Below are 21,686 nucleotides of genomic sequence, written 5' to 3'. Positions count from 1 at the left end.
TTTCAATATATGACTAGTTAAAAATAATTGGAAATTTAAATATAGGACTAGTTCATATTAAATTGGAAGTTTCAATATAGAACTAGTTAATGTTAATTAGAAATTTCCATATATAGCTAGTTAAAAATATTTGGAGTTTCAGTATAGGACTAGTTAATATTACATTGTAAATTTCAATATAGGACTAGTTAAAAATAATTGGAAATTTAAACATAAAATGAGTTTAAAACAATTAGAAATTTTAGTGTAGGACTAGTTAACATAAGTTGTAAATTTAAATACAGTCTTACCTATTATTAAATTGTAAATTTCAATATAGGATTAGTTAATGTTAAATTGGAAATATCAAAGAATACGATATTTCAATATAGTACTAGTTAACACTAATTTGGATATTTCAATATAGGACTACAACATATTAAATTGGATATATCAATATAGGACTATTTAAAAGTACATTGTTTCTGGGCGGTGGTGGCACATGCCTTTAATCCCAGCACTTGGGAGGCAGAGGCAGGCAGATTTCTGAGTTCGAGGCCAGCCTGGTCTACAAAGTGAGTTCCAGGACAGCCAGGGCTATACAGAGAAACCCTGTCTTGAAAAACCAAAAAAAAAAAAAAAATCACATTGTAAATTTTATTAAAGGACTAGTTAATATTAAATTGGAATCTTCAGTATTGGACTAGTTAATATTCAATTAGAAATTTTGATACTGGATTAGTCAACATAAAATTGGAAATTTCTTTTTTTATTAAATGTTAATCAAAGGCTTTATAAGTTTGGTAATGCACAATCAGAAGTGTAACCCAATACCAAACCTAGATATATAAACTATTTTTGACTGGTGGAGACACGTGAACATCTGCCTGCATGTCCCCCCCTTTCTCTCTCTCATCACCTAGCTTCTCCTCTCCTTCATCTTCTTTCTTTACTCCATCTCTTCCTCTCCATACTCCTTCCCACTTAGCTCCTCCTACATATCACCCTTCCTGTTAAAATAAAACTTCTCTCTCAAAATACAATTAGAGCATAATTATTCCTTGCCCTTGCCTGTGGGGATTTGACGAGACCCTAGGGAAGGGAGCGAAAGAATGAAGAGACAAGAGACACAAGGAAGAAGCACCTGTCTGAATGTCTGATCAAGTGCTTAAATTTTATTGTTCAGGCTTGCAAAAAGGCAAGCAGGCAGGAGGGTCATGTGACAGTCAGGGTCCAGGGTCATCCCATAATTGCAGAGTTCTCTAAGCCCACAAGAATTCCTAGCCCAAATTACTTATCCAAATATTTTCTCACAAACAAGAAGGCAATTAAAACTTTCTCAGGTCGAGTTGCTTATCTGATTAATATTTTCTCTCTGGCAGAAGGGCAATAAATATAGTATTCCTAAACTCAGGCTGTTTACTTAACTGACATTTGTTCTCAGGCAGAAGGTGGTCTTGCCTCCCAGCAATTGCTAATTGTACCAGTGAGGTACAAGATAGTCCTAATACCCAGTCCATCATTTTGTTGACTAACCAGAACCTCTGTCATCTCTCCTAACTAAACACCTAGTTTTGAACCTGGCTTTTTTTTCTTGGCTTTAGAATGAATGTCAGCTGAAAACCATCCACTCAAATCTTTTCTCTCAAGGTAAATAGCCAGGATTGGCTATGAGACTATAGGTCTTCAACCCCATCAGAAATCCAAAATGACTGAGTTAACTGAAATCATGGGAAGCACTAAGCATAACTTCTAAAACTTAGCCAATTTATAGAGACCACTGAACACCTAGACAGTCCCTATAGTACAGAACGTTGGAGCATCAGTATCTTCAGCCTTCTTACCCAGGATCCTCTGACAGACCTTAGTGCTGCAGAATTATTAAGGGCTGATTACTCTGTCTAGGCAGATATAATCAGTCGACTATTCTGCAAGTGTGTCCTTTTCTGGACAGTAATTTGTCTGTAAATGGAAAGAGGCAATTCTTGCCTAGTGGCTGTCACCAAAATTGGAAATTTCAATATAGGGCTAGTTAAAAATAATTGGAAATTTGGATATAGGACTACTTAATGTTAACTTGAAATTTTCAATATAAGACTAGTTAACATTAAATTGGAAATTTCAAGATAGGACTAGTTAATATTAAAATGTAAATTTCAATATAGGACTGCTTAATAATAAATGAAAATTTCAATATAGGACTAGTTCACATAAAATTGAAAATTGCAATCTGGGACTAGTTAACATGGAATTGTAAATTTCAATACAGGACTAATTAACATGAAATTGGAAATTGCAATCTAGGAGTATTTAACTTAGAATGGGAAATTGCAATCTAGGACTAGTTAACATCAAGTGGTAAATTTCAATATAGGACTAGTTAACATTCAAATGTAATTTGCAATATAGGACCACTACAACAGTAGAGTCGTTCTCTCACATTGGATCATTCCTCTTGGGCAAAGTACAAAGCTTTCTACTTCCTGGAATAGACAGGTATTCTGCTTATGATTTTGCCTTTCATGCACATATTGCTTCTGCCAAATCCACGATCCATGGACACACTGAGTGCCTCACACCACAATGGCATTCCACACAGTATTGCTTCTGACCAAGGAACTCATTTCACAGCAGAGAAGTGAGACAGTGGACCAATGATCATAAATTATAATGGTATTAATTACCATTAATACCATAGTCCTTGTTACCATAAAGGTGCTGAACTGATAGTAAAATACAATGACATTTAGAAGACACTTTTACACAGCCAATTATGGGACAGCCACCTGGAGAGCTGGGCAGAGTCCTAGGCTTTCTGTATTTTGAATCAGCTTCCAGTATTTGGTACAGTTTCTCTCACAGCCAAGATTCATGGTTTCAGGAATCAAGGTTGTTGGAAACCTGTGTGAAGGCCGCAGTCCCCCAAATGTGAGTGGTACTCAGCTCAAAATGGAGGACTCCCTTTATCAGCAAGGCTTCCATTTCTCTGCCTCAATTTATCTAGACAATGACCCTGAACACAGGTGGCTGTCCTTATCAAAAAACTGTCCCTGTGTGGAGCTACTTAAACTCAGCACACAGGTTCCATTCTGGCTTCCCTGCCCACATGATAATTATGTATACTATTATGACCAATTAATCCTTTCCACCTGTACCCATAAAAGCCCTCATATACCTTATTTCTGGAACAATAAAGTAGATTTGACTCACTGTGCTGGTCTCAGGAGTTAATTTTATAATACTCTCAGCCATCTCAAGCCAGATTGCCATGGCTGTTCCCTTTGTCTTCACTGGTTGGTGGCTAACAACCACCCAAGAATAAAGAAGACCCACACCAAAGCTACCACCCTTAGTGGCCCAGTAGGAAAAAATGCCAATGTGTCTTACATTCCTGTGTTTAGCCTTTCCCATTCTTCAGGTTTCTCACGAATTCTCCTGTCTTTCCATGACTCCATCACTGGTGAGGCTGTGACAGGATGAATATGAGTGGGCTGGCACTGCAGTCACCTTTGAGAGGATATCTTTCCTTTTTGGTGTTTATGCAATGGATCCTTCTTGATTGTTAAACTCACCAAAGGGGTGATATAGAAAGAGCAGCAGTTATGGTAAAAACAAGTCTAGATTCTCTCTCTCTCTCTCTCTCTCTCTCTCTCTATATATATATATATATATATATATATATATATATATATATATATCTCACATATATATTATATATTACATATATCACATACATATATTACATACATATATACTATTATATTACACATATATATTATATATTACATATATTACATACATATATTACATATAATACATAAATATATATAAATTATATATATTATATACTACATATATTACATGAATATATATATATATATATATATATATATATATATATATATGTAAGATGCTTCAAATTTATTAGTGAAAACTAATGGACTATGTTTTATAACCAGCATATTACCTGCAACCTGCTCCTAATCTCTGTTGACCTATGCTCCTTATTAGAGGATCAGTGCAGTTCTGCAGGGGCTTGTACTGCACAGGGCTGGACTTTCTTTTTGTCCTTTTTAAAGTTTTTTCAGACAATTACATTTCCCCCTTTCCTTTCCTCCTATATACTGCCCTTCTTTTCTTTTTATTCATTTCCTCAATGAATCTAGTTTTTGCTGTGTGCCTGTGTGTGTGCCTATGTGTGTGCCCGTGTGCATATTGCTAAGCACATAAATATTTCCTAAATACTTTACATTTAGTAATTCAGTATTACAAAATGAACAAATAAATGTCTTCACAGCTAGGTGTCTGTAAACAATATTTTGCAAAGGGCAATTGTACAAGAAAAGTGCAGAAATAATTAGTAGGCAATTCACAGAAAAGAGAATCTTAAAGGAATGGAAAAAGAAATCACATATGCTAAGAAGCAAAAAATGTAAATTATATAAGAAGCATATGTAAAATTAAAATAAAAATTAAAATTAAATTAAAAATTAAAAATGTAAATTATATTAATGCCCATTAAGTAGACAATAAGCAACCCGCAATTACCAAATACAAATATGCAACAGAACCTGAGATTTAAAAGGTAGTACGGCTGGGACTGGTGCTGTATACATCTAATCTCAGCCCTTGGAAGGGGGATCTGGAGTCCATATCTGTGAGTTCAGTCAGCTTGGTCTACATAGCCAGTTCTAGGTTAGCTGGGGTTACATAATAAGACCCTGGGCCAAAAAGAGTTACAAGAGGCTGATTAATCAGTGATGAAATAAAGCATTTGCCTGACTTTCTACCTCAATTTTTGACTTTGTACCTCAAGTACAGAAACAAGTCACTTCTGTGACTGGATAATGTAAACATTGATACTTTAGTAAATAACACTAGGTCCTTCTGGTCTGGGCCAGAGCACTGAGCAGATCTTGGGTGGCAGCTCTGTCCCCATCTTCCAAGAACCCAGAGGAAGCAGGGATCCCAGGCGCTCGAACTCAGGCAGTATCTTAGGTAAGCAGACAGCAGGGCCCGCCCTAAACAGGGAGTAACTGGGAACCAAAAGAACCCAGGAAGTCACTCCCAGCCCAGAACACTGGTTCCTTTCAGTCTGGGCCAGAGCACTGAGCAGATCTTGGGTGGCAGCCCTGTCCCCAACCTCCAAGAACCCAGAGGAAGCAGGGATCCCAGGCGCTCTAACTTGGACAGTGTCTTAGAAACTAGTTCTCAGATCTGAGGCCTGGATCAGACCTCTGCCAGGTCTGCTGTTGTGTGGACCCCGGATTCCACCTAAGACATACTGGAAGGTCCACTCAATCCAGAGCCACAGAGGAACAAATGAACTCAGAGCTTCAGACAACATATCCAGAGATATTCTAGAGGAGACACTGCACCCAGAACAGCAGACACCTAGCTGGACTACTATCTTGGAGGCACCATATCCTGAGGCATCCTAGAGGTACCACTGTAATCAGTGCAGCTGGAAAAGATCACAGAGACATCTGGACCCCTAGGAGATCAGACACAAGCTAGATAACTAGAAAGACAGGCTTCAGTCAGAGACAGCAAGTACAGGCAGCACTAGAGTTAGCCAGATGGCACAAGGCAAGAGCAAGAACATAAGCAACAAAAACCAAAGTTACATGGCATCATCAGAACCCAGCTCCCCCATCAGAGCAAGCCCTGAACACCCCATCACCAGAACACCTTTTCTGAACACCAGAAAAGCAGGAATCAGAATTAAAATCACTTCCCATGATGATGATAGAGGGCTTTAAGAAAGACATAAATAACACTCTCAAAGAACTTAAGGAGAGCACTGTTAGACAGATATAAACCCTTAAAGAGGAAACACAAAAATCCCTTAAGGAATTGCAAGAAAATGCAACCAAACGGGAAATGGAATTAAACAGAACCATGCAGAATCTAAAAATGGAAGTAGAAACAATAAAGAAATCACAAAGGGACAATACCCTAGAGATAGAAAACATAAAAAAAAGATCAGGAGTCATAGACACAAGTATCACAAACAGAATACAAGAGATGGAAGAGAGAATCTCATTTGAAGAAGATACCATGGAAAACATTGACACAACTGTCAAAGAAAATGGAAAATACAAAAAGCTACTAACCCAAAACATACAGGAAATCCAAGACACAATGAGAAGGCCAAACCTAAGGATAATAGGTATAGATGAGGAGGAAGACTCCCAACTAAAAGGACCAGTAAATATCCTCAACAAAATTATAGAGGAAAACTTCCCTAAGCTAAAGAAAGAGATGTACATAAATATACACGAAGCTTACAGAACTCCAAATAGTTTAGACCACAAAAGAAATAATTCCCGCCATATAATAGTCAAAACATCAAATGTACAAAACAAATAAAAAATACTAAAAGCAGTAAGGGAAAAAGGCAAAGTAACATATAAAGGCAGACCTATAAGAATTACACCAGACTTCTCACCAGAGACCATAAAAGCCAGAAGATCCTGGACCGATATCATACAGACCCTAAGAGAACACAAATGCCAGCCCAGACTACTATACCCAGCAAAACTGTCAATCATTATTGATGGAGAAACCAAAATATTCCATGACAAATCCAAATTTACACAGTATCTCAACACAAATCCAGCACTTCAAAGAATAATTGGTGGAAAACTCCAACACAAGGAGGGAAACTACAACCTAGAAAAAGCAAGAAAACCCAAAAACCCCAAAAGAAGATAGTTACACAAACATATCTCCACGGATGTTAGCCCAAAAGCTTGGATTAGCGAAGACTCAACCCACAGACCACATGAAGCTCATGAAGAAGGAAGACCAAGAGGGGATGCCTCAGTTCTACTTAGAATGAGAAACCAAAATTCTCAAGGGAGCAAATAGGGAAACAAAACATGGAACAGAAACTGAAGGAGGGGCCATCAGGAGACCATTGCCCCTGGGTATTCACCCCATGTACAGCCACCTAATCTAAACACTGTTGTGGATGGCTGGAAGTGCATAATGTGAGGAACATGATATAGCTGTCTCCTTAGAGGTCAGCCAAAGACTAACACACTCAGAGGACAATGTTCACAATTAACCACTGATATGATCAGGGGTTTCCCAATGGAGAACTTAGTGAGAGGACTGAAGGAGCAGAAAGGGTTATTGACCCCAGGTGGAAAGCAACAATACCAAACAACCAGAGCCCCCCAGGGTCTAAACCACCAGCCTGGGAACACATAGGGAGGGACCCAAGACTCCAGAGGTATATGTAGGGGAGGATGGCCTTGTCAGACATAGGTGGGGGAGGAGTTTCTTGGTCCCATAAAAAAAATAAACACACAGTGGGGGGAGGGAATGTGAGGGCGGGGAGGGGATAGTGAGGGGGGTTAGGTGTGGTCACTGCCTCACAGAAGCATGAGGAGGGGGATGGGATAGGAGGTTTCTGGGTGGTGGGAGGAAGTAGGCTAAGGGGATAAAATCTGAAACGTAAATACTACAACCAATTTTAACAAGTGGGAAAAAAAAGTCTTCAAAACCAACATCTTTTAAAAAAGTCAGCCCCCTGGGGGTGGGAAAATTTTTTTTTTTTGATACTAAAACTTGTTCTGAGAATTGTATATTGCAGAATACACACCTTGGTGTATCTACTCATCAAGCATACTGAGCAGACCTGCCCAAACCTCTGATGTCCTGGAATTCCAGCTGGATTCAGTGAAGACACAGCGTCAGAGGCTTATCAACTTACTCTTCCCCCCACCCCTCTTCTAAACTCTCAACGCCCTTAATCAGCTTAAAGAAGTTCTGTGAGCTTGGGGACTAATGTGGATAATAATGGTCTGTCTTTCTAGGGAAAAGTAGTGGTTTTGTTGGAACAGGGGGGATTAGCTAGGACTTATTACATAGCCATAACCTATTGGTAGAAATCTGTATAATTATTATCAAGATGAAGTTATAATTTCTTAAATGGTACAAAATTTACTTTGATTTCAAATTTAAGGTTTTCATTGGTACAAGCCTCTTATTAATATAAAAATGAGATGAATATTGATACTCTCATGAGCATTGTGCCTGTATAACACACTTAGGAATACAAGGCCTAGACCCAGCCCTTTTTTTAACTTTTTTAACTGATTTGGGATGGTTAACCTATGAGTTAAGGGACTATAGCAAATTCATGGTTTTGAGTTTATTGTTAGGGTGTTTTTCATATTTTATTTAGAAATAGCTGAGAGGAGTGAACAGACAACAGTCCAGGTTACCTTACATGGATAGTTGGTTTTCAAAACATCAGAAGTCCATAGAACTGATGCAACAAATATTTATATATTAATGTTCATTTTGATTAGAGACCTGTCTGCTCCTGATAGCTTCCTGACATGGATTGTAAGAAGAAATTGAGCATCCTTGGAGTTACGCCAGTTGTATGGTGACAGCCACTAGGCAAGAATTGCCACTTTTCTTCTACAGACAAATTACTGTCCAGAAAAGGACACACATGCAGAATAGTCGACTGATTATATCTGCCTAGACAGAGTAATCAGCCCTTAATAATCCTGCATCACTAAGGTCTGTCAGATGACTCTGGGCCAGAAGGCTGAAGATTTGATGCTCCAACGTTCGGTAGTATAGGGGCTTTTCAGGTGTTCAGTGGTCTCTATAAATTGGCTAAGTTTTAGAAGTTATGTTTAGTGCTTCCCATAACTTCAGTTAACTCAGTCATTCTGGATTTCTGTCGGGGTTGAAGACCTATAGTCTCATAGCCAATCCTGGCTATTTACTTTGAGAGAAAAGATCTGAGTAGATGGTTTTCAGCTGACATTCATTCTAAAGCCAAAAAAGCCAGGATCAAAAGTAAGTGTTTTAGTTAGAAGAGATGACAGAGGTTCTGGCTAGTCAACAAAATGATGGACTGTGTATTAAGACTATCTTGTACCTCACTGGTACAATTAGGAATAAGTATGCTCTAATTGTATTTTGAGAGAAAAGTTTTACTTTAACAGGAAGAGTGATATGTAGGAGGAGCTAAGTGGGAAGGAGTACTGAGAGGAAGAGATGGAGCAAGGAGAGAAGATGAAGAAGAGGAGAAGCTAGGTGATGAGCGAGAGAAAGAAAGAGGGGGCATGGAGGCAGATGTTCACATGTCTCCACCAGTCAAAGATAGTTTTTATATCTAGGTTGGGTATTGGTTTATGCTTCTGATTGAGCATTACCAAACTTATAAATCCTTTGATTAACATTTTAAAAAAATCATATAAAAGCAAAAAGGAAAGGGTGGGCATGGGACATGGGTGTTCTAGGGAGGGGAAATGTGGAAAGGGGATGGCATCTTAAATGTAAATAAAATATAAAATTAAAAAAAAATAAAGTCAAAAAAATTGGGCACCAAAAAAGTAAAATGTACTCAACCTCTGTGTTCCACTAAATATTTCAGATAGTGTCCCATCCTCCTGTGTAGCAGATCTGCTCCTCCAGCATCTGGATCTTGGCAGCCATGTACTGATCCTACAACCCAGAAAAGGCAAGACAATAAACAACAGTTACAGCTTCCTGCTGTAATAGTCAGTCCAACAGCCTGCACAGCAGAGTCAATAGCTCTAGAAATGAAGTAGTGGAGGCAGTGGTACTTTCTAGAACCAAAAAGTGCATGTGGCTGGATAGAATATGCAGGCAACTCTGGAGGATGAGACCTAAAAAGAATGTCTGAGAGGATCCTGTTGTCTAAAGGGTTATGCCAGTTTGAGTCCAGAGGTAACCTACCCCCAGAAGAATCTCTCCTCCAATGAGTCCAAATAGCTACTTAAAGGGTGTGGCTCATAGCAGACCATGTCCCTGCCTATGACTACTGTGTAGCCCACTGTCCAGCTATGAACCAACACACATGAACTGAACTGCTATGAGTGAGAAAAATAAAGTTGTAAGACAAACCTAAGCTCTTGAAAAGGCAAGTAGGTAAATGTTAGAAGTGGGGGCAGGGGTCATAGACAAAAACACAAAAGCAAAGACTGAACAGCTCTGATAGTAAATCCTGCTGTCCTGAGGTAATTGACATGCAGTTGTGCCGTGGGGAGACAGGAAAGGAGTACTTTTTTTGCAAATCTTTATACCGAGAATGTTCTCAGAATGTAGACACAGTCATTATCATATTTATATTTTATTTTATATTTTACATTTTGTATGTTATATTTTATTTTATCATATTTTTATTTATTTTATTTTTATTTTATTTTATGTTCTATATTTCATTTTATATTTACATTTTATTTTATATTTTACATTTTATATTTTATACTGCATACAACTGACAACTACAAAAGTCCCTAAAGACCACATGTGGCAATTTTTTATCCCACTTTCTGGAAATGGGGCTTGGAGGAGAAAACAGCCTGTCAACTGAATCATACCACATGTGTACAAACTGCCCCTGTCACTACAGGACCACCCATTGTCCAGCACAGACCCAAGATAAGCACAACTAGAAGCTGATTGGGGAGGAGAGTTACATCAGAATGACCCCCCGGACAAAGTCAAAGAAAGAATGTGGGCTTTTGAGGTTCAACAGACTGAATTCATATCTCAGTTCCACCCCTGCTAACCTAGTGATCCAAGGAAAAATCCCTCCTCCTCAGGCCATCATCTCCTCAGAGGCTAAATGAGATAGCCCTGGATATTCCCATTAGGTACTGGAGCAGGTAAGTCGACCAGGCAGCGACCCACATGAAACCCAATCAACTGGCATGGTATTGCCCTCCATCACCATAACATGCCAAGGGGTAGCTATAGGTTCTTCTGACTTCCATATGTACTCAGTACAGGTAGAGTAGGGCAAGACCTGGGGATTAGGCAAAGTGGAGAAAAGTTCAGAAGTCTTTGCTTAACAAATGGTGGGTAAGACCTTCAAATATCACCAAACAACCCCTGACATTAAAGATGATTTAGTGTGTAAAGGAATATGAACTATTAATGGATTGACAGACTTGGATATAATTTATAAAATTCACATTCACAAATATATACAGAGATGAAATCCTCCGGAGTTGAGAAACACACTCAGTTAAAGAACAGCTAATTAAAATGCCAAGGAGCTTGGCAGTGGTGGCGCACGCCTTTAATCCCAGCACTTGGGAGGCAGAGGCAGACGGATTTCGGAGTTCGAGGCCTGCCTGGTCTACAGAGTGAGTTCCAGGACAGCCAGGGCTACACAGAGAAACCCTGTCTCGAAAAACCAAAAAAAAAAAAAAAAAAAAGAAAAAAGAAAAAAGAAAAAAGAAAAAAGAAAATCCCAAGGAAAGGGTACTGACTGATTTCAGGTAAGAACTATTTAAACTGACTCCAGCACTTATGCAGAAGAACAAGGGGCCAAGAAGGACCAAACTCTCTTGAAAAACTAGAGACTTCCCTTGCAATGGAGACTTTGAAAGTTATAGTAACACACAAAAAAAGACCCATGCACATATGAAAACCTAGGTAGTATCGTGTATCTGTAGAAGGAAGACATCTAATCAATGAACCTAGAACACACAGGAGGTAAAAATCAGAGTTCTGTCCTGTGTCAAACATGAATAATAATCCACATGTATTCAGGTCTTAAATACATGAATAAAAACTTTGAGAAACATAAAAGCTCCTCCTCACTTAAGTCAGCAGTTCCTGAGTGCCCATGTGATAGCAGGCAGCGTAGAATTATTAGGATGTGAGGGCACCATGAAAAAACAGAGAAAGTCCAATTTAACAACAACAAAAAAAACAAAAACAAAAAACAGCAATTTTGTTTTTCTGTGTATCTAAAGATTCCACAAATAAAAACAAACAAGATTTAAAACTGGAAGCTATAAACAGTGTTGGTGTTGCATTCAACTGCTGACAAATTTAATACACAAACATAAAAAGTAATGAACCGCCCCCCCCAAAAAAATGAAAAAAACCCAAATCAATAGAAAAGTAGACCTGATTCAAAACAGGGAAAGTATGGGTAGATAACATGTAAAAAGATGTGTGTGTCCTGGTACCCGAGACGCTAGGTGAGGCCACTGCAGCATCTCATGCCTGCTGGTTATTGCTGAGTGGAGACCAGCTACAGAGATATCAAAGCTAAGCAAGTTGCCCTTGGATTTTGATAGGAGCTAGGTGAGCAGGTGAGAGTGGGATCCAGGCAAGGGGAAGATAGTGATAAACTCTTCAGTGTGTGTCTTGTGTGTGCCCGTGCGCGTGCACGTGTATGTGTGTGTGTGTGTGTGTGTGTGTGTGTGCGTGTGCGTGTGCTTGTGCTTGTGCATGTGCATGTGTGTGATGGAGGCCACCCCGACAGGTCTTGCTGTGTAACTTGGCTGCAAGCTGTTGTGGTGAGTAATCTGGATTTAGAGCCCTGCTCCCTTCCCCCCGACCCCCCCCCCCTGCCCCAGTGCTGACATGTGTATGCTCCTTTGGTTCCAGTGAGGAAGGTTTGAATATGGGCTAAGCCCTTCCTACCATGCTGTCTCCACTCCTTCAGCACTTTTACCTGCTCCACCTTACATCAAGCTGAGGGTCACCTGCCTAGAGGAGGTGCTCACCTGAGTACAGCATGAGGACCCACCTACCATCCCCTCATCTGTCCAATTCTGAGAAATCACTGGCAAGTACACAGGGAACCATCCACCTTCTGCTAGAATCCCCATTCTTCCTAAGATCCACACCCACCTTCAGCATGTCATGTGGTAGTGACATTTAAGAAATGTGTCTTTAAAACTCGATTTGCTCTAGTTTGTGGTTTGTCATAGGAATTCTGAAAATACTAAGTAATTAGAACAGGTAGTGGGGTAGTAAAATTCTCTTCTCTTCCAGGGAAGAGTTCTAATTAGGAGCAGGTTGTAAGATCTCTAACTTCTAACCTCACACTAGAAAGGGCAGGTGCACCAACAAACTGCTGCCATGCTTGTAGAAAAGATAAATGTATTTGGTTTATTGTAAACATATTCCAGATCCATGCTGTGTGCATGACACAGACCATGGCCTACAAAGAGTCCCCCCTGCCCCACACCAAGCTAGAATCATTCTGAAGGCATCACAGGCCGTTATACCACCTGTGGCCAGCAGGTGGCGACATGAGACTGGCCAGGAGCCCAGGCTGCTGAGTGACAGTCACTGGTCAGAAGGCACTAAACATCTATGCCCAGAGTCTTTATATAATTAATATTTGTGCAGTGTGGCAAACAAAAACGGTAGGATGAAACTAAAAAATAGAAAAGAAAAGGTTGCTCGCCTACTTCCCTGTGGGCACGAGGGGCGGGTGGACATTGCTCCCAGAGTGGGACAGAGAGGGAACCCTGATCAGGCACGGGTTCTGAGCAAGCGGGCTTTGGAGCTTCACACGCCCTCTCTCTGCACCCCAGGTCACTAGCGGAGCAACCAACTCTGGGGGTTCACTCCCTCTGGGATGATGCCCCGCTCCCAGCCTTAGCCCGCTGGCCCTGGAGGGCTCTGCGGCACTGCTATAAGCACTCGTGGGGAGTGGGCTCACCTGCATAACTAGGATTCTTTGGAGAGACTGCAATTTGACTGCTCTTTCTCAGGCGGCTGCACCACCAGCCAGACGCAGCACTGGAGGCGAAAGGGCGCTGGGATTCAGGCTCAGCAGCCACGCCTCTTCCAGCCCAGGCCCCACCACCTTGTGGGCACAAGGCTCCCTTGCTCTGTGACTTTGAGGAGACTCTGCCGGCTCTGGGCTGCCTGGGTGGGCCACGGGCAGAAAGCCTCGGGAACCGCTGCAGCTGCAACCACTGGGCTCGCCCTGCTAAATCCCATCCCTGACTCTGAAATTGCCTAGAGCCCCTTCACCAGTCTCTGGGCCCCACCCCCTAAATTGCATCAGACCAATAGGGTCAAGGTGTGTCTGGCTCTGGTAGGGGAGCTACCCCCTTCCCCAATGACACAATGTCTTTACTAGCATTAGCGATCTGCTTGTGTGCCTAAACTTGTGTGCCAGAGCCCTGCTAAATGTTGCGGGCTCAGTGGCTGGGAATGAACTAATACCTCAATGGGAAAGCACTGGTCTCTTGCCCCAGCAAGGGCAGCGAGCAGATGAAGAGAACTGGAGACACCAAGAACCCAAGGAAGCCAGAAGATAGGGCTAGGGGGAAAGGCTGGAAGAAAATGAAACAGCAGCCACTACCAGGCTGGCCTCCACCCCCCTATGAACATCAGGCCTGGCTAGCCTGGGGCACAAGGTCTTAAGAGGTACCTTTACACACACACACACACACACACACACACACACACACCAAGGTTTTGCCCACGTGGGAATGGCTACTGCATATCGGTAGAGAGACTGTAGCAGAGATGAAAGGTGTAGGAAAGCGCCCTCTGGCCTCCGCGGGGCGCACTGCCCTCCCTGCCCCTTCCACTCGCAGCCCCGAAAAACTCCTGCAACTGCACAAACCCTGCCTCCACGATCCCGAGACGGCAGGCTTCAAGGGGCAGGCAGCTCAAGTGGGGCGCTGCTCTTGCCAGCAGTAGAGCAAGGTAGCAATGCTTTTGGTCACACATGGGTCCTCTCAGAGCCGAGGTCAAAGAAAAGACTGGAGAAAAGCCTGCCAGGGGAACATCTAAAACAGCCCTTGATGCTCTTGTAAAGCACTGCAAGGAAGACAGCCTCCCCTGAGCTATGCAGGAGTCTGCATTGCTGATGTGGGGCCACCAGGTCATGACAAACTATAAAAACTAAAAGACTGTGGGGTGTTGGGGGGAGGGGGAAGCAGAGACCGAATCTCTCTTTTGTGCAATGAATCAGTGTGGGAGCTAACTTTTACCAGGCTCCCAGCATCTAACAAGGAGCTCAGGCTCTGGAAGGCACTCCACAGGGACAGCTAGATGGATGATGCCATTCCTAGGAGTAGAGATGTTGACCCTGGAACCCTCAACCTGGGCTCCAAGGGGGAGGGAGCCCTTGAGGAAACACAGGAGTGCTACTGCCTCCCTCTGGGCAGCAGAAAATCTACTTAGGAGAAGAAGTTACTGGAGGCACTGACAGACTCAGATGGCTGTGGCTGTGCAGAGAGAGGGGATAGTGACTCTAACTAGGGAGACTTCACCTTCACTTGCCCCACCCCACCCTAGAGGTGATAACATGACATGGTTCCCCTGCTGTACTTGGCTCTATCTTGGAGGGATGCTGCACTGGGCTGTACCCAGGTGATCAATACACATGCTGCAGGCTATAGCCCAGACAAAAGACCCAGAGGGCTCAAAACCACAAAAGCCAGGGGTCTTTGTGCAGTCAGCCCCTCCCTACTAATAAAAGAATCAGAAAGGACCACTAGGTCTTAAACCAAACACCAGAGGAAAACAAAGACATCAAATGATAAGACCAAATAATAAGAATTAATATAGTAATTACTGCAATCTTTTCCTCCTTCACTTCCTCCCATGTGAGTAAGGTGCTATAGAAAGGAGTTTTTTAACTAGTGATTTAAAAAGCATTGATTTTGTTTTTTTTTAACATTCTTAACTCCTTAGAGTATATGTGACCAAAGTCTAAGAAATTAAATTTGCCAAGATACATTGAAGAAAATTTTGCATATTCTAGAGACTAACACTAAAAACTGTACTAGGATCCACTCTAAAGTAACATTTACCAGCAAAACTTGTAATTATAAACAGTATGATCTAGCCAGGCAGTGGTGGTGCATGCCTTTAATCCCAGCACTTGGGAGGCAGAGGCAGGGGGATTTCTGAGTTTCAGGCCAGCTTGCTCTACAGAGTGAGTTCCAGGACAAGGACTACACATTGAAGGAACATCAGATCCTTTCTCAGGGAAATCACAAGCATGTACACAAAGGACCTCAACCCTAATCCTGAGTCCCTGCATGAAGATCCTGAGAGATGAAGTGAAGCCTGGGTTGCTCTACAGACTCCGAGGTGTTGGAGGCACCAAAGCTGTGAGACGTCTGTCAGGGAGATTGGCTTACATGGAGTGGAACCAGCCTGTTAGAGACATATTCTGCAGGCAGAAAAGATGGAGGGATGGAGCCATCTAAGCCCTCTGATATCAGATATTAAGCTAGAGAACTGGGTTTCAACCTTCCTAATGCTGCATCCCTTTAATACAGTTCCTTGTGTTGTGTGACCCCAACTATAAGATTATTTTTGTGACTGGCTCCTCCCACACTGACATCACAGGCCATTACCTAAGCCCCGCCCACAGTCAGACTGGAAATCAGCAATTGTAAATACAGACCAGGATTCCCCCGCCCTGGCCCCGCCCCTCCCCGCCCTGGCCCCGCCCCGGGCGCCATGTATCCCTTGGGCGCCGCGTTCCCTCTGTGGCCTCGGCCCAGTTCAGAGCTGCGGGAGACACGAAGCCGGATAGAACCGGATCCGCGAGGCCTCGGGGTGGGCGGGGCCTGGGCTCACCGTCGCTACGCCCCGCCCACCGCGTCCATCTGAGCCGCCGACCTCTGATCTGTGTCTCCGCCGCCGCCGCCACTGCCAAGGGCCTCTGTGACGCACTTCCGCTTCCGGGGAGGGCGGGGCTGCTGCTCCGGAATAGCAGTGAAGGCCTTTCAGTCCGGAGACTCGGTGCCTCTTCCGGTTCTCGCGAGCCCGCGAGAGCACTTCCGGTCGCGCTCGCCTCTGACCCTGCGGGGCGGAAGCAGACGCGGCTCGCACCGGACGCTGTTTCCTGTAACCGGGAGTGTCCGCGACCCGCGTCCATCACCCCGCGTTTCCGTCGCGGTCTCCGTGACGTCACAGCCGGCGACCAGGACCCGCGCAGGCGCACGGCGGCGTCTCCACAAAAAACAGGCGGCAGCGGCGGCGATGGCGGCGCCGATCGATCCTGTGATTCCCCGCGGTTCCAGCCGACAGCGTCGCGCAGTCTGTGACGTCACAGCCGGCGACGAGGACCCGCTCCGGCGCACGTCAGCGGCCGCGCGATTCCCCGAGGTCAATGTCGGTGTCGCGCGATCCCGTGATGCCCCGCGGCGCCTGCCGACCCCTTCGCGGGCTGCTGACGTCACAGGGAACGCGACTGAGTCCTGCTAACCCGACCGCGTCCTGTCAGCGGACACACCGGGATCGCCGCCGCTGTGGCCCCGAGAGCGGTCGCGCTCCCTGTGACGTCACAGCCGGCGACGGGATCTTCCGGCGGCGGCGGCAGCGATTGATCCCGTGATTCCCCGCGGCGGCCCCGGCTCTGTCGATACTAATTAGGTATCAATAAACAGTAACCAATCAATAAATCGTGGCGCAGGTCTTTGTTCCAGCACTCGGGAGGCAGAGGCAGGGGCATGACGGTGATGGGATGATGGTCAGTAATCGTGATACTCGGTAATCAATACTAATCAATGACGAATAATCGATGCTAAAAATGATCAGTAACCATGATAACCAATGATCGATAACCAGCCGCTACTGCCAATCCGTACGCAATACCGATCAATAATCGATAATCAATTATCGATAATTAATAACCAATACTGATCCATAATTGACAACAGCAATCAATGCAAATCAATAGTCAACTTGGGAGGATCCTAATATAAATATAAATATAAAATGTGCAACAAAATACGAAAATAAAATTATAATTAAGTAAAATGCAAAGTATAAAATATGAATTAAAATGAATAAAAATATAAAATAAAATATTAAATACGGAAAAAATCTAAGATAAAAATATAAAATATAACGAATAAAAATGTAGTAAAGTAAATAAAAATGGAATAAAATAAAGTATAAATATAAAACTAAGTAAACGAAATAAAAATATAAAATAAAATATAAAATATAACATAAACATAACAAATAAATAAAATAAAATATAAAACAAGCTATAGAGAGACAAATTATTATTATTATTATCAATAACAGCGTCAGACAGGAAGTGACGCGTGTAGTATAATATTTAACAATTTTATTTCTCTTACACAGCCCGGTTTAGAATTAAAAGTCCGATCAGATTTTTATTTTAAATCTTTAATTTATTTTATTTTATCTTTTGTATTTGATTTCATATTTTGCATCATTTTAAAATGATTTACTTTTATTTTTATGTTTTATATTTTATATTTAATGTATTTTATATTTTATTTAGATTTTATATTTATATTCATAGTATGTTTCATACTTGTTTCACATTTATACTTTATATTTTATTATATATTTTAAAGATTACATTTATTTCTTTTATATTTTGTCTTAATTTATATTTATTTTTTATTTTATATTTTATATTTACGTTATATTTTATGTATATAATGTTTTATATTTTATATTTAAATTCATATTTTACTTTATTTTTTTATTTTATATTTTATATTTGATGTATTTTGTATTTTTTATTTAATATTTTATATTTATGTTTTATATTTTATATTTTATATTTTATTGTATATTTTAAATATTAGTTTATTTCCTATTTTATTTAATATTTACTTCTTATTATATATATAATATATTATATATATAATTTATATTTTGTATTTTATAATCTTATATTTTATATTTTTTTATATATTACTTTAATTTTAGTTTTTTATTTTCTGTTTTCTATTTTATTTTATGTTTTAAATTGTGTTTTTATTTACATTTACATATATACTATATTTATAGTTTGCATCTTATATTTTATTATATATTTAAATTTTATTTTACACTTTATATATTATGTTTTATATTTTATATTTTATTTTTATGTTATCTTTCATATTTTATATTATTTCATATTTTATTTTGCTTTCATTTTTTAATTTTATATTTTATATTTGATGTATTTTACATTTTATTTACTTTTTATTTTATTTTCATTATATTTATATTATATTTTATACTTATGGTTTATAAGTTACATTTTGTATTTATTATATATTTTAATTTATAATTTTTATATATTTACATTTATTTCATAGTTTCTATTCAATATTTTGTTTTCTTTATTTTTTCATTTTATATTTTATATTTGAGTTATTTTATATTTTATTTTATTTCATATTTTATATTTACGTTTTACATTTTACATATATTTGAAATTTTAAATTTTGTTTTATTTCATTTTATATTTTATATTTATTTCATATTAATATTAATATTATATTGTATGTTTTAGTTTGTATTTTATATTATTTTCCATTTTAATTTACTTTTTTAATTTTGTATTTTAAATTGTATATTACCGAATTTTATGTATCGTTTTATTTTATTTTTATTTTATATTTTGTATTTACATTTACCTTATAATTATTATCAATGTTTTATATTTAATATTTTTTCCATTGTAGTTTAATTTAATTTTTAATTCTATATTTTAGAATTTATATTCGATGTATTTTATATTTTATTTTTATATTTTATGTTTTATATTTTATAGTTGATGCATCTGATTGATGAATTCGGAGACACGGCTTCATCATCTCTATCGATTTTCCGATGATTTATTTCCCAGCCAACACAAGACAGAGACAAATCCATAAGGGACGAGGTGAGGCCCTGAGACCCTGGTGGACGTGGTTGTCCAAGGCAGGCGGAAAAAGAAAGCACTGGAAATTATTGATTAATAATAATTAGTTATTATTTCAGGGGGGGGTCCTGCGAATTTATACACATATCTGAATTTTTGTTTATTATATACATATTTATATATATTACAGACACATTTATATATATTATAAACATATATATATATTACAGACATACTTATATATATTACAGACATTTATATATATTACAAACATTTATATATATTACAGACATATTTATGTTGCGGTAAATCTCTTGCCCATGTGGAGTCCATAGAATAAAGACACAAGTCAATAAATATCAAATGAATGCTGATTGCCTAGATTGGGCAGATTTACCATTAAACTACACTATTTCCCCGCCTAAGAGAGCTCTTAACAACTTGCGGTTTCCTAGGTCAAGGTCTTCTTCGTCTTCCCTCTCTCCACCAACTGCCCTCCGCCTCGACCAACTGCCAACTCTGCCGCTTCTTCCCTCAACTACACCCTGGTCTTCCTCTCTTTCTCCTCTGGCTCCTCCCACTCCTCTTCCACTGCCCAATCACTGGCTGTAGCCTTTATTTAACAAATCTGATTGGACAGAAGGTTTACAAGATTCACTCCTTCGCAGCCCTTCCCAGGAGTGGAGTTACCATGAGAACAAGAGGCTAGGGCTATCCACCACATTTCCCCCTTTTTGTCCAATAATAAAAAAAAATTTTTTTCTTTTCACATATTAATTGAACACTAACTATATTACCATTTTGTGATTGTTAAAGTACAAGATAAACCTAAGTCCCAGTCTATCATTTTTGTTAACTAAATAGAACCTTTGCCATTTCTCTCAATTAAAAAACTTAGTTCTGAACCTGGCTTATATCCTGTCTTCAGAATGAATAGCATCTGAAAACCATCCTCTCAAAGTAAATAGCCTGGGTTGGCTATGAGATTATAAATCTTCAACCCCATCAGAAATCCAGAATGACTCAGTTAAATAAAGATACGGGAAGCACAAAGCGTGGCTTCTAAACTCAACCAATTTAAATAGACCACTGAACATCTAGACAGTTCCTTATTTCAAAACGTTGGAGCATCTGGTCTTCAGCCTTTTGGCCCAGGAATCGTCTGACAGACCTAGTAATGCAGAATTACTAAGGGCTGATTACTCTGTCTTGGCAGATATAATCAGTCGACTATTCTGCAAGTGTGTTTCTTTTTTGCACACTTTTTCATCTGTAGATGAAAAGAGGCAATTCTTGCCTAGTGGCTGTCACACCACAACTGGTGTAACTCCAAAGATGCTCAATTTCTTCTTAGAATCCAAGACTGGGAAGCTGTCAGGATCAGATAGGTCTCCAATAAAATAAATGTTTATATAAGAATGTTTGTAATGTCAATTCTATGGATTTCTGACGTTTTTGAAAATCAACTATGTAAGGCAATCTGAACAGTTGTCTGTTAATTCCTTTCCAGTAATTTTTCTTGATTAAAAAGGACTGGGTCTAAGCCTTGTATTTCTAAATAAGATATATAGGTACAATGCCTACATGAGAGTAATATATTAATCCCACTTTTGTATTAATAAGAAACTTATGCCAGTGAAAACCCTAAATTTGTATAAAATAAATTCCATATCAGTGTAAGAGATTATAATTTCAACCTTGTAACTATCATAAAGATTTCTTACCAATGTAAGATATACCTATTTTTTTTAAACTGGGTCTAAGCTTTGTATTTCTAAATGAGTTATACAGGCACAATGCCTATATAAGAGTAAAGTATTAATCCCACTTAATTCCTGAGATTTAGCTCTCTAATTCCCTTCCTGTCTGAAGCTACATTTGTAAAGTATTCCTTAAATTACAACACATGTATAATTTACAAAGTAACCAGAACCATCCACCCCAACATAAGGAACTGGGGCGATGATCTCCTTTTGTCTGCTTCCAGCTGAATTGGGGCGAAGAATTCCCATCTGGGGGCCCAAAGGGAAACAGGAAAATTGGCTTAGTCAAAGGAGAGCTACCTGGCATCATTTGCCTTGAAGTCACTGTGTACTGAGAAAGTTCATAGCAAAGCTGACATCATAACTGTTACAGTCAGAAAGGCTGGACAGGCAAGCCAGCTGTTCTGGAAAAGTTCTGGAAGCAAGTCCTTAAAGGAAGCGGCTTCGATGCAGTTGCAGTAGAATCAAGCACAAAGCTGGAATAGGAGGTCCTAGAGACTCAGAATCCCTGAGAATAAATCATGCTAGGGCTGAGT

At 40.0% G+C, this 21,686-nt stretch overlaps 1 protein-coding gene and 1 long non-coding RNA gene across 2 annotated transcripts in view; both read left to right on the top strand.

The window, feature by feature from the left end:
* Positions 1-21,686, top strand: part of LOC143437290 (uncharacterized) — a 362,341-nt gene that overhangs the window by 326,452 nt on the left and 14,203 nt on the right. The gene's annotated exons all lie outside the window — the stretch shown is intronic.
* On the top strand, positions 16,315-19,402 carry LOC143437393 (uncharacterized). The gene is made up of 2 exons (XR_013106888.1): positions 16,315-17,142; positions 19,298-19,402. It is a non-coding gene; the product is annotated as an uncharacterized LOC143437393 (long non-coding RNA).

Source organism: Arvicanthis niloticus, chromosome Y (assembly GCF_011762505.2).
Source record: "Arvicanthis niloticus isolate mArvNil1 chromosome Y, mArvNil1.pat.X, whole genome shotgun sequence".
In the NCBI taxonomy this organism is placed as follows: domain Eukaryota; kingdom Metazoa; phylum Chordata; class Mammalia; order Rodentia; family Muridae; genus Arvicanthis; species Arvicanthis niloticus.
Note: the sequence above shows the minus strand (reverse complement) of the source record. Positions and strands in the feature narration are given on the sequence as shown.